The 12619-nt window shown below is 52.0% G+C and overlaps 1 pseudogene; it reads right to left on the reverse strand.

Annotated features, from left to right (window-relative positions):
* Positions 1-9885: 9885 nt before the first annotated feature.
* On the reverse strand, positions 9886-12213 carry LOC144108533 (uncharacterized; annotated as a pseudogene).
* Between the last annotated feature and the right edge of the window lie 406 nt (positions 12214-12619).

Genomic DNA, 12619 nt, shown 5'->3' on the forward strand with positions numbered 1-12619 from the left:
TTACTAATTAATGCTACCAAACCAGTAAGCAGATACTTCAACATGGAGATACACTTGATGCCACAACACAGAAACGGACATCTGAGGTAGGTCAGCCAGCACGTTGCAGAAATAGAAATTAAGGAAGACACCAAAAAGCCCGAAGACACGTGTGCTACATCTTTGGAGCTTTTTCCCACTTCCTTGTTCTGTTATGTCATCTTACATCGAAGTACAACACATTTATGCACCTGTCATGAAAATTAGCAATAGAAGAAATATTCATTGCACCCCGTTTGCATTTTTTCTGCAAGAACTTTTATTAGAGTATGCATGAAATTCATATTATTTTCAGACCTACCTCTTGGGTCTAAAATTATAAGGCATCTTCCTAAAAAAACTGTAAATACAGTAATCACCTTCAATTCAAACTTCAGCAGCATGCAGTGCTGAATGAGACTGGGTCGTTTTGTCTCTACATTGGCAACACATACAGTTCTATCAAGATATATGGCGATCTTGTTCAAAGCGCATTCATCATCCATATCCCCGCAACACAGTAGTGGGCTCTGACCTCACGTGGATGTGCGTTATGTGCAGCGTCCCAAGCCCTACACTTCCTCTCTGCTACATGCATTGCTGCCTGCAAGAGTTATTTCCACTCGCTTCCAGTCTTCCTAGTGCGGTGTTTAAATGCGAGGTTCAGAAAACCAATGTGCAGGCCTAGCTTTCAATTTGTTCACTGGCACACACGCTAATATAAACAGTTCCTTCAGTACCTCGTGGTCGCAATGATAATCCGAAAACATTTTTTTACACTACAATTCGGCACAGGTAGTTTTTTTTTCTAGCACTATATCTGTTTTTTTATATAGGTAATGCATGACAACATTACCCTTAAATTACTGTACGACAACAGACCTGCAAGCGCTAGACTTGTAGTGATCGTGCCGCAACCCCTTATTTTTTTCTTCAAGAGCGCTTGCAAATTCACAACATCAACAACTTCGAATGCATTAATCCATTCCCGCCAACTGCACAGTGGCGATTGCAAACTTCGCCAGCCCAGAAGAATGAAAAAAAAGCTTGTTGCAGCTTCCAACTGACTGTCCCCAAGCTTAAAATAAGTATAGCATTGGCACATGGCGTAAGTAAATTTTTAAACATATCTTTCACAACCACAGAGAGTTGGTGACCCGGCCAACAATTCCGCCGCGAAAGACGTCGTCGGAGGCACGTCGATCGTGAGCAGTTGAAGCATTGCAATCGCGCAGAACAGTCCCAAAACGTTGAAATGCGCAGATTATCGCAGGGACGACCGAAATTCAGCGAAGCTACTAAAGACTGCAACACTGCAACCGCTGCAACATACCGCAGTGACAGAAGCAACACGTGCGGCGCACTCTGCGGATGGATACGTAATTGCGCTGAAAACAAACTTTTTAGGCCAATTTGCACAAATCACACTTATCCGTGGGAAATATGTGGATATTTTGTTTACTGAATTTTCGCTCAGATAGAGGCGATTTCGTGATAATTAGGTCTGAATCTTTTTGGAGAACCATTTCTTTCTTCGGTGTTCTTCACAGGCCTCGCTTAACGCGGTGGTCCGATCAACTCGAAGCAGGCACCATAAGAACGTGCGCGAAAGGGGCGACGAAATAAAAACAATGCGAGGCAGGCAATCTCACAGCGTACATTTATATTTAGCCCAGGTATGTTACGTATTCAGGGAATGGAACATGTGTGATCGTGCATGGTGGCCAAAGAGTTGCCAGGCCATCTGACCAATGATCGTCCTGTTAAGTGGCATTCAGCATGGTATCCAAGCTAGTTCCTATCAAGGAAGAAGGGTGCTGGCGAAGTAGGATGGCCATCGAGAGCATTCCAAGTCGTGTCCAATGATAGGCCGTCGGCCACTGCTGCTTGGGAAGCCAGTCGTCTCCTGAATCGCCGTTTCTTAGGCAAACGTCACATATGGGAGGATTTCGTGCCAAGTCTTGTGCTGCACGTCGATGTACATTGTGAGCATCTCTGCTAAGGTTTTGTTGAGGCGCTGCGTGAGCCCGTTTGACTGCGGGTGGTATGCAGTAGTCTTGCTGTGGTTCGTGTGGCTCAGCTGGAACACTTCGTGCATGAGCTGCGCTGTAAACGCGGTGCCCATATCGGTGATGATGGAGGACGGGGCGCCATGTCGTAAAACAATGTGGCGTATGAAGAAGCGCGCGATTTCAGATGATGTACTGCGCGGCACCGCCTGGGTTTCCGCATAGCGCGTCAAATAATCAGTCGCAACTATAATCCACCTATTGCCAGAAGACGACACAGGGAATGAGCCCAGAAGATCAATGCCGACTTGGTCAAAAGGTGTGCGAGGTGGCGCAATTGGTTGGGGCTAACCTGCGGGCTTGAGTGGTGGTGATTTACAATGCTGGCACTCACGGCGACCTCTGACGTAGCGGTGGATGGTCTTTGCAAGTTTAGGCCAATAATAGGCCTGGCGCACTCGAGTGAGCGTGCGTGCAAATCACAAGTGGCCAGAGGTGGGCTCATCATGACGCGCCGAAAGGATGTCGTCGCGGAGGTCTGATGGCACGACTAGGAGGTAGGTCCGGTCACTGTTGCTGGAGTTTTTCTTGTACAGTCCGCCATTGCAGATGCAAAAAGAGGACTAGTGACGGGAAAAGTGTCGAGGTACGTTGGAAGCATGGTCCTTCAGGTGATCCATGACAAACCGCAGGTCAGCATCAGCATGCTGCCTTGCCACCAAATCCGAACTGCTGACCACGCCTAGGAAACAATTTTCATCCTCTGCGCTGTCATCAGCTTGCTCGATGGGTGTGCGTGAAAGCGTGTCGGCATCTTCGTGTTTGCTTTCGGATTTTTAGGCAACTGTGTAATCAAATTCTTGAAGGCGAAGGCTTCAGCGTGGCAGGCGGCCTGATAGGTCCCGGTGATTGGTAAGCCAGCACAAGGAATGGTGGTCGGTGACCGCTTTGAAATGACGACCGTCGATATCAGGCCGAAATTTCATCGTGGCCCAGACGACAGCGAGGCAGTCCTTTTCCGAGGTGGAGTAGTTGATCTCGGTGCGCGAGAGTGTGCGACTCGCATACGCGATCACACGTTCCACGCCTTCTTGATGTTGAACGAGGACGGCACCAAGCCCAATGTTTCTACAGCGTCGGTGTGTATCTCCGTAGCAGCCTCCTCATCGAAGTGAGCCAGCACACGGGTAGTGTGCAGCCGTTGGCGCAGCTCTGTGAAAGCAGCCTGTTGCTCAGCAGTACAGACGAACTGTGTATTGTCACGTGTTAAACAGGTGAGGGGTTCAGCGTTCTTGGAGAAGTCGGCGATAAAACGGCGCTAGTAGGTGCACAAACCCAAGAGGCGCTTGAGCGTTTTCTTTTTAGTAGGACGGGGAAACTTGGCTACGGCGGCAGTTTTCTCGGGATCGGGTCGTACGCCGTCGGCGCTCACAACATGGTCGAGAAACTTGAACTCTTTGTAGCCAAAGTGGCATTTCTCGGGTTTAAGTGTCAAGTCTGCTAACCGCAGGGCATCCAAAACGGTTCGCAGGAGTTCAAGGTGTTGGTCGAAGGTTTCTTAAAACACCACCATGTCATCTAGGTAAACTAAACAGGTTTGCCATTTGAGGCCAGCCAGGACAGTATCCATCATGCGCTGAAATGTCGCTGGCGCAGAGCAAAAGCCGAAGAGCAACACCTTAAATTCATATAGGCCATCGGGTGTGAGGAAGGCAGTTTTTTCGCGGTCATGTTCATCAACCTTAATCTGCCAATATCCGCTCTTTAGGTCGATCGACGGAATACTTGGCGCGGCGAAGTCTGTCGAGTGAGTCGTAGATGCAAGGCAGAGGGTAGACGTCCTTTTTCGTTATGGCGTTCAGCTTACGGTAATCGACGAAAAAGAGCACTGTCCCATCCTTCTTAGCAAGCACGACGGGCGACGACCACGGGCTCTTAGAGGGCTGAATAATTTCGTCTGTAAGCATCTCCTTCACCTGCGTATGAATGGCGTCGCGTCCCTTCGGGGAAATGCGCTGCGGCTGCAGTCGTATGGGGCGAGCGTCATCGGATGTGATGATCCGATGCTCCGTGATCGTCATTTGCCGCACTTTCGAGGAGGATGCGAAGCAGGTTTTCTGCTGGAGCAGTAGGGCGCGGAGGTCGCGCTGTTAAGTAGATGAGAGCCCGGAGCTAATATCGATGAGATCCAGGGACGTGTCCGGACGTTCCATAGCCTCGGACGCAAAGCACTCAGTAACGTCGGCCAATTGGTCGGCCCACGCGACGGCCGTAGCTCGGGAAATGTGACGAGGTTTATTCGTAAAATTAGTAATAAGGAGTTCCGACCGACCGTTACTGAGGTGGTCAACGCTTCGGGCCGAGCAAATGCCGTCTGTCAGCAGCAAGGAAAGGTTGCCCTCGGCGACTGCAGGTCCATCACGTAGCCCATCATCGCATTAGACGCTTGCGAAAACACTGGAGCGCGGCGGGATCAAGACACTTTCAGTGCAGATATGAAGGGTGGAGCAGTGTTGACGAATGTCGGAGGTGTCGTCGGCTTTCGCTGTAGAAAGCGTAACGGTTCTGTGCCGCAGGTCGATAACAGCACTATCCTCACGAAAAAATCTACGCCCAAAATCAGATCACGCGAAGAGTCGCGGAGCACCAGGCAGCTAACTATGAACGTCGAGTCACTGATCTGGACCCTAGCCGTGCATTGTCCAAGCGAAGCAACGGTATAGCCCCCCCGCCGTCCGGATCTGCACGCCATAGCAAGGAGTTGTAACTTTTTTTAGAAGCGCTTCCAATTAGCCAATGATAACTGAAAACTCCGCTCCTGTGTCCACCAACGCGCTAATGCTGTGACCATCGAGAAGCACGGGCATGTCGAGGGAGAAGCGGTCCTTTAGTTCGGCTTCGGTCGTCGACTTCGTCAAAGCTCTATCATCGGATGTCTGCATCGTCTGCGTCGTCAGGGGGTAATTACAGCGTGGATGTCCAGCGACCACGCCCCCGGAGGTCGCTGTCCTCAGTTTTTCCGGCGAGGGCTGGGCGAGCGGTCCGCCGTCGCTCGCGAGTTCTGCGCATTCGGTAAAAACGATGATCGGCGAGGTGACGGCGATCGGGACTGACGGCGCGCCATGGACCACAGAGGTTGCTGGGTTACGTACTCTTCAATCTCACATGGCCGCTGGCCAAACCGGGCCTTGGCGCATCGGAGGAAAAACCCTGCAGACCAAGCTCTCAATATGGGCACCGGCGGAACAGGTGACCGGGCTCCCCACAGTGGAAGCACAAACGCCAGCGGTCAGGGCCACGCCAGACGTCCGCTCTGCGCAGGGATTGTCGATCACTCGGGATGCGTTGCTGCACTCGCTGCACGGAGGGTAGCAGGACGTCGTGATGGTTGGGAAAAACTGCCGCTGGATTTGGGGCAGGGCGTCGCAGAGCGTCAGAGTAGGTCGGGCGGCAGTAGCCTGTCTGGATTGGCTGTGGTTCGGCGCGTAGTAACGGAGGCCTGATAGCTTGCTGCACCTCTTCGCGGATAACGCTTATAAGGGAGCTGGCCTCTGGCTTCGACGTACCACAAATCTTCTCTAGCTCCTCAAAGACAACAGCGCGGATCATGTCGCGGAGAAAGTCGGTATTGCTGTTCAAAGCCGGGAGGGACTCCGTAACAGAAGCATCGAGGATTGGCCGGTCGTACGCGGTGGAACGCTGCCGGAGGGCCTGCTCCATCGTGACCGCCTCCGCTAGAAACTCGGCAACAGTGCTTGGGGGGCTTCGCACGAGGCCGACGAAAAGTTGTTCTTTAACACCGCGTATTAGGTGGCGCAGCTTTTTGGCTTCCGCCATGGCTGGGTCAGCCCGTCGGATGAGCCGCATCCTGTTTTCGACGTACATGGTAACCGTTTCGTTGGGCATTTGCATACGGGACTGCAGGGCTCGTTCAGCTCGCTCCCAACGATCAGCGCTGACATACGCGGCGAGTAGATGACGTCGGAACTCAGGCCATGATGAGTGTCCTTACGGTTTTCGTACCACCTACGAGCACCGTCCTCCAAGCTGAAGAAAACGTTCCTCAGCTTGTCGGAGTCATTCCATTGGTTAAATGCGGCGACACGTTCAAATTGAAGGAGCCAATATTCCACGTCCTCCAGTTGAGTCCCGTGAAAGGACTTTGGTAGCCGTGGGTTCTGTAGGGTGTAGTACACGGCACCTTGCATGACTGGTCGAGTGGTAGGCGCCGAGGTAGAGTCGAATGACCTGAGCACAGGAGGCAGTCGGCCAGGCGGCGAGGTACTATATGATCGAAACCCAGCACCTCCACCACAATATGTCACAAATACGTTGCAGAACCAAAAGGGCAAGGCACAGGCCACAAGTAGTCAAGCAGTGTCCCAGCTGCAAGAGCACGCGCGTCTCAGTTCTTTGTCCTCAAGGAGCCGCCCAGAGATACCTGGCGGCAATATTATTCTGTACTACCGTTCTTGTTTTGCTTTTTCTCGTGTATGTATTTCCCTCTCCTGCTTGCATGCACATGCAGCATGTTAACAAATTCAATAAATAAATAAATAAATAAATTTCTGGCTATGTGCTTGTCCTATGGTAACTGGAGAGGTACAGTACTCACGGATTGAAATAGGACATTCGGAGCGCTAGCCTTGCAGTGCCACGCAGGCATGTGGTAAACCACAGGCCGGCTCATTGGCTACTGGAAGGAACAATTCTGCTTTGTAGATGTTCTCCCCCTCGCGCCATACCACAATGCACCACCTTGGTTCCATGAGCGTCTACGGGCGGCGCTCCATGAAGCGACGGCCACGCGCTCCGAATGTCCTATTTCAATCCGTGAGTACTGTACATCTACAACTTGTGTGTAGATGTACGCGCTATATACGCAAGGTGTTTCGCCTGTCTGCTAGCAATTTCTTAAAAGTAGGCATTTTGAGCTAGAAGAGCGTGTTTTTCCGCGTAGCATTGCTAAGGCGTGCTGTCTTGCAGGCTGTTTAATATTATATAGTGAACGTTTTAACTTTTCTTTTAGCTCCTTAATAACTCAGTGGCTTGTAGCCCCAATCATAAGTAATATTCGCGTCAGTTCTTATAATTTCGAAGGTGCCATTCTTAAAACCGCTACAGCGCAAATAATTTTGAGGTCGCCCACAGATGATGATGATGAGGAATCTACATTTATTAAGCCCGAAATAAATTGGTGGTGCAGGCAAACACAGAAAATTGGTTGTTGAGGGAAGGAAATGGCGCATTATCTGTCTCACATCTCGGCTGACACCTGAAGCACGCCGTAGGGGAAAAGATTAAGGAGGCACTGAGAGAAGAAAGAAAGAATTGCCGTAGTGGAGGGCTATGGAATAATTTCGACCAACTGTGAATCCTTAACGTGCATTGACATTGCACAGCACACGGGCAACTTTGTGTTTCGCCTCCATCGAAACCCCGCTGCGGTGGCTCAGTGGTTAGGGCGCTCGACTACTGATCCGGAGTTCCCGGGTTCGAACCCGACCGCGGCGGCTGCGTTTTTATGGAGGAAGAACGCTAAGGCACCTGTGTGCTGTGCGATGTCAGTGCACGTTAAAGATTCCCAGGTGGTCGAAATTAATCCGGAGCCCTCCACTACGGCACCTCTTCCTTTCTTCTTTCACTTCCTCCTTTATCCCTTCCCTTCCGGCGCGTTTCAGGTGTCCAACGATATATGAGAGATACTGCGCCATTTCCTTTCCCCAAAAACCAATTATTAATATTATTACCTCCATCCAAACGCGGCCGCCGCGGTCGTGTTCGAACCCGGGTACTCCGGATCAGTAGCCGAGCGCGCTAACCACCGAGCCATCGCGGCGGGTAGGTAATAGTAGTAGAAAGTGGTTTATTAAAACAATAATAAAAAGGAAGGAAATTATTTTTGATAGCTCCGGTATCTGCCATCGATACTGAAGCACTTGAGCTGGGGCAGCGGAAATAAAGGATAGAGGCAGAATGGAGAAATGAAACGAAAGAGGCGAAGGGACAGGAAGAGAGGATGGTAGGAGAGGTAATATACATAAAAAAATATTTACACAATAATAAATGTGTACAGGTTGCGCGCGTGATTAGTTCATGATGGAGCAACGTTTTTTGGAAAATCGCATGATTCTCAGTGACTCTAAACGAGCCAGTCAAAATTTCTCGACGAACTCAATTTGTCTACCTGCCGCACACATCCTCCGCGGCGGCACTCTCGACCACACTGTTAGCTTTTAGTGTGGATACCTGCGCACGCGGGGAACTCTGGGAACGAATGGGGTCGACCGTTTTGTCCGAGGCCTAACCAACCGTACAGCAGACCTCTCGAACCCGGATGCTCTCGCCGAGGCCCCCCTATCCTATGCGGAAATCTCCAACTTCTGCAAGGTGACAAGACGCGTGCACCCGCCTCCCCACCCCGACCTCGACCAAGCGCAAGCCACCATGCTTCGCAGACTGCAGACAAATTGGATTCTCAGTCATTCTAGACTGTACCTCATCACTGACGGGGAATATGACCCCGTCTGTCCTAATTACGACCACGGATTATTTGCCACTCAGGCACACATTCTCTGGGGTTGCGAGGGTAACCCGCCCCCAAGAACTTTACTGCCAGCTCCCTCCTTGGAGGGTTGGACCCAACTTCTTGCAAGACGAGACAAGAAGACACAACTCGCGCTCGTCCCGTGGGCTGAAGACGTGGCCCCCACCTGGGGGCCACTCTCAGCCCACCTGCCGTAACTCCCAACCCTCAAGTGACCAATAAAGTTGTGCTCTTGTTCTCTCTCTTTCTGGAAAATTGTTTTTGAGGAAAAGGGAACGGCGTAGTACCCCCTACATCCCGGCGGACACCCGAACCGCGCCGTTATGGAGGGGACCAAGGAGGGAACGAAAGAAGGAAGAAAGAGGTGCCGTAATGGAGGGCTCCGGAATATTTTCGACCGCCTGAAGATCTTAAACGAGCACTGACATCAGGACCCGCCGCGGTGACTCAGTGGCCAGGGCGCCCGTCCACCAAGCTGGTGTAACCGGGCCCGAACCCGGCCGCGGCGGCCGCGCCTCGATGGTGGTGAAAGAAAAAAATTGCTGATGGACTAGCTCTGTTAGGCCAGGATATGCGTAGCGAAAGCGCGGAACTTCTGCATCGGAAGAGTTCATTCACGAGATGCGCTTTATTCATGGTTGAAGCTTGAGTCGTCATGACGGAATGGTAGCGTCTCCGCCTCAATCGCCAAAGGCCCTGGTTCGATTACGAGCCTCGGCACAGTTTTTTAATCAGTGAGTGTGCGGGGGGGGGGGGGGGGGGTGGGTTCAGTGGCTCCCATAGATGCCACCACCGAATACGTTGGTTAGCGGTTAAGCGCAAGCTCTGTTAAAGCGCGTTTATACTCCGGCGTAAGGCTCGCACTGCCAGGCGACGTCATGTCGGCCAAAGCGAGACCCTCTATACTCCAACTACGCTGGACCGCCGACGCGTTCGGCGGCTTCGGTACACTCTGACCGCATTGGCGGAGACTTGGAGCGTGCCTCTATTTCGCGCCGAGTGCGCCAGCCGCCGCCAGCCCGGCTAGACCGGTTCGGCTCCACGGCGAGGCGCGCGTTGTGACGTCATGTGCTCCTCGGAGCACTGCCACGGCGAAATCGCAAGTTCGAGGCCAGCAAACCTTTCGCTCTAAGAAAAGGCCGCCACCGTCTCTAAGACGTTGAAGTTGAAGTAACGGAACGTAGCCGGTGGGTAGAGGCAGAATAAAGAACGTTTATTGCTGTGTGTTGCTGGCTTTATAAAGACAGCAAAGGTCACATGACTGGCAATGATAAGCGGCACGTGTGAAACAGTATTTGCTCCTGCTATACATCAGCCTGCGCGCTTGATAACATACCGCGCGTACTTGATAATATTATATCTCTTCCACCTAAGCTGGAGTATGTGAGACGATCTGGTGGCTTCCGTAGGCGAGTCGAGCGACGTGGTGGTGGTTGATCTTCGGCTTGAGAGCGGACTTCCCATGCCTTGATCTTCTGCCTGCTCAGAGCTACTTTGAGCTGCGTCGTGGGTCCGGACTGTGACCGGTTTGCTAGGTGACGACCCCACGTCGAGCCGTGACCCGAGTTGGTCCACGTAGCGCCGCTGCGATCCCTCCGGTGTTTCCAGAGTAACCTTGCGTGCTCCCGTCGTGGACACTACAGTCGCAGGCATCTAGTTCCGAGCAGACCGAAACTGGAATGACCATACAGGCTCTCCCGGTTGGAACAATGTTGGTGATTTTGTCGATGCTGGAACAGGTTCACCGCAATAATTTTATGTGACCTTGATGTCCGTGAGTGAAGCTGTCAGCCTGGTTCGGGGACAGAAACCCAACAGCAGTTCCGCTGGCGATTTCCCTCCTTCCAAAGGTGTCGTTATATAAATGAATAAAAACTTGATTAGTCGTTCTTGCAATGTACCTGCTGAATTCTTTCGAAGCCCTTCCTTTACCGTCCGCATGGCCCGCACGCCAACCCATTGACTGAGGATGGTATAGGGCTGTTCGGACGTGTTTCACATGGCTTTCCTGCAAGAAACTAGACATGGTGGTATTTGCAAACTGTGGTCCGTTATTCGATACCAAGCAGTATGGTAGGCCAAACCGTGCGAAAATCCCCTGAAGTACTTGAATGGTGGTCTCTGCTGTGGCGGTCTTCAAAAGTATGGCCTTCATCCACTTTGTCTCGGCGTCAACCAAAACGAAAATTAGGTAGCCATTGATGCGGCCTGTAAAATTCATATGCAACCTGTACTATGGTTTGTCGCTCGCCGGCGATGGAGACGGAACTTCAGCAGCCGGCATGGGCCAGGATTGGATACATGGAGGGCAACTTTGAACCAACACTTCGATGTCCCTACCTAGTTCACGATACCAAAATAACGCTTGAGCTGTGCTCTTCATGGCTGTGATACCGGGCTGACTGCCGTGCAGTTCCTTTAGCATGCATCGCTGCGCCGCCTCCAGCAACACTACTCGACGGCCCCAGTATATCAGATCGTGGTTGACGGCGAGCTCGTTACGCGAGAAAAGTACGGTATCAGGTGTTGCTGTGCTGCCGATAAGTGCCGTGGCCAGCCGCGTGAGAGCCACCCCCTGATCCGCTGAAGCGTATCGTCCGAGCGGCTTAGGTCCGCTAGTTGCCGAGCGGAAAGGGCCATGGAATTTAGGCCCCGCGTATAAAGCCCGTATTCCATGGGTTCTTGCCCTTTTCGTTCACCCAAGCCCGGCAAAGGTAGGCGACTGAGCGCGTCTGCGTTAGCATTTAGGTGTCCTGGGCGGCACTCTAGGTCATAATGGTAAGCCGACAGTAGCAGTGCCCACCGTAGGATTCTTCCCGCGGCCATGTGCGGAATTGGCCGCTACGGGTGAAAAAGCCCGGTCAGTGGCTTGAGACACGTCACGAGAGTGAAATGGTTCGCCAAAAAGTAATCTCAAAACTTGGTAACGCCGAACACCAAGGCCAACGCTTCTTTTTCTAGTTGCGAATAATTCCGCTCAGCCGGCGTCAGAGTTCTCGAACGGAACGATATGCGGTGGTCCCTGTTTCCGATTCGGTGTGACAGCACCGCGCCAACCCCCACTGGCGAAGCGTCGCATTCAAGCAGCAACGGCTTTTAGGGGTCGTAGTGGACAAGAAGTTCCGCTTCCCCCATAACGCACTTGGCTGCCTGAGAGGCTTTTTCGTGCTCGGCTGTCCATTGCCATCGCGCTCGTTTCGCCAACCACCTATAGAGTGGAGCCAACGTTGTGGCAAGGTTCGGCAAAAACAGCGTAATATGTGGTCAATCCCAAAACGGATTTTAGCTGGCTCACCGTCTCCGGTCTTGGTGCGGCGGTGATGGCTTTCATATTCTGAAAGGGGTGTAAGCCAGTTGCGTCGATCTTATGGCCCAAGAACGTCACTTGCTTCGCGCGGAACCTCCATTTGTCAAGGTTCAACTTCAGTCTGTTGTCGCGCAACCGCTCGAAGGCTTGCCGGAGAGTTGAGTCGTCGTTCTCCTTTTCAGCAATAATGATGTCGTCCAAGTACACCTAGACGCGAGGAAGACCTTGCAGAACGGATTCGAGGCAGCGCTGGGCAAAGCTGGAGCCGATACGATGCCGAATGCGAGGCGGTTGTTTGCAAAGAACCCTTTGTGTGTGTTCAACACGGCCATTTTTCGTGCTTCGTCGTCCAGTGGAAGTTGATTATATGCGTGTCGTAAATCCAAAGTAGTGACCACCCCCGTACAGAGATGCGAAGATGTCCTCAATTTTTGGCAACGGATACTGTTCCAGATGTGTCGCCGAATTCACGGATAACTTGAAGTCTCCACACAGCCTAATATCCCCGTTTCGCTTCACTACGGGCACGACGGGCGTAGCCCACTCGGAAACTCATTGGTGAAAGCACTCCTTCCTTGACTTGGCGGTCGATTTCAGCAGACACCTTTTCTCGAAGCGCGTATGGCACCGGTCGAGCCTTGAGGGAAGCGTGGTAGAGCGGCATCTTTTTTAGGTAGTTTCACGGGTGGCCCCTTACAGCAACCCAAACTCTGCTCGAAAACTTCTGGAAACTCAATC

This window comes from Amblyomma americanum, chromosome 10 (genome assembly GCF_052857255.1).
Source record: "Amblyomma americanum isolate KBUSLIRL-KWMA chromosome 10, ASM5285725v1, whole genome shotgun sequence".
Taxonomy (NCBI): Eukaryota; Metazoa; Arthropoda; class Arachnida; order Ixodida; family Ixodidae; genus Amblyomma; species Amblyomma americanum.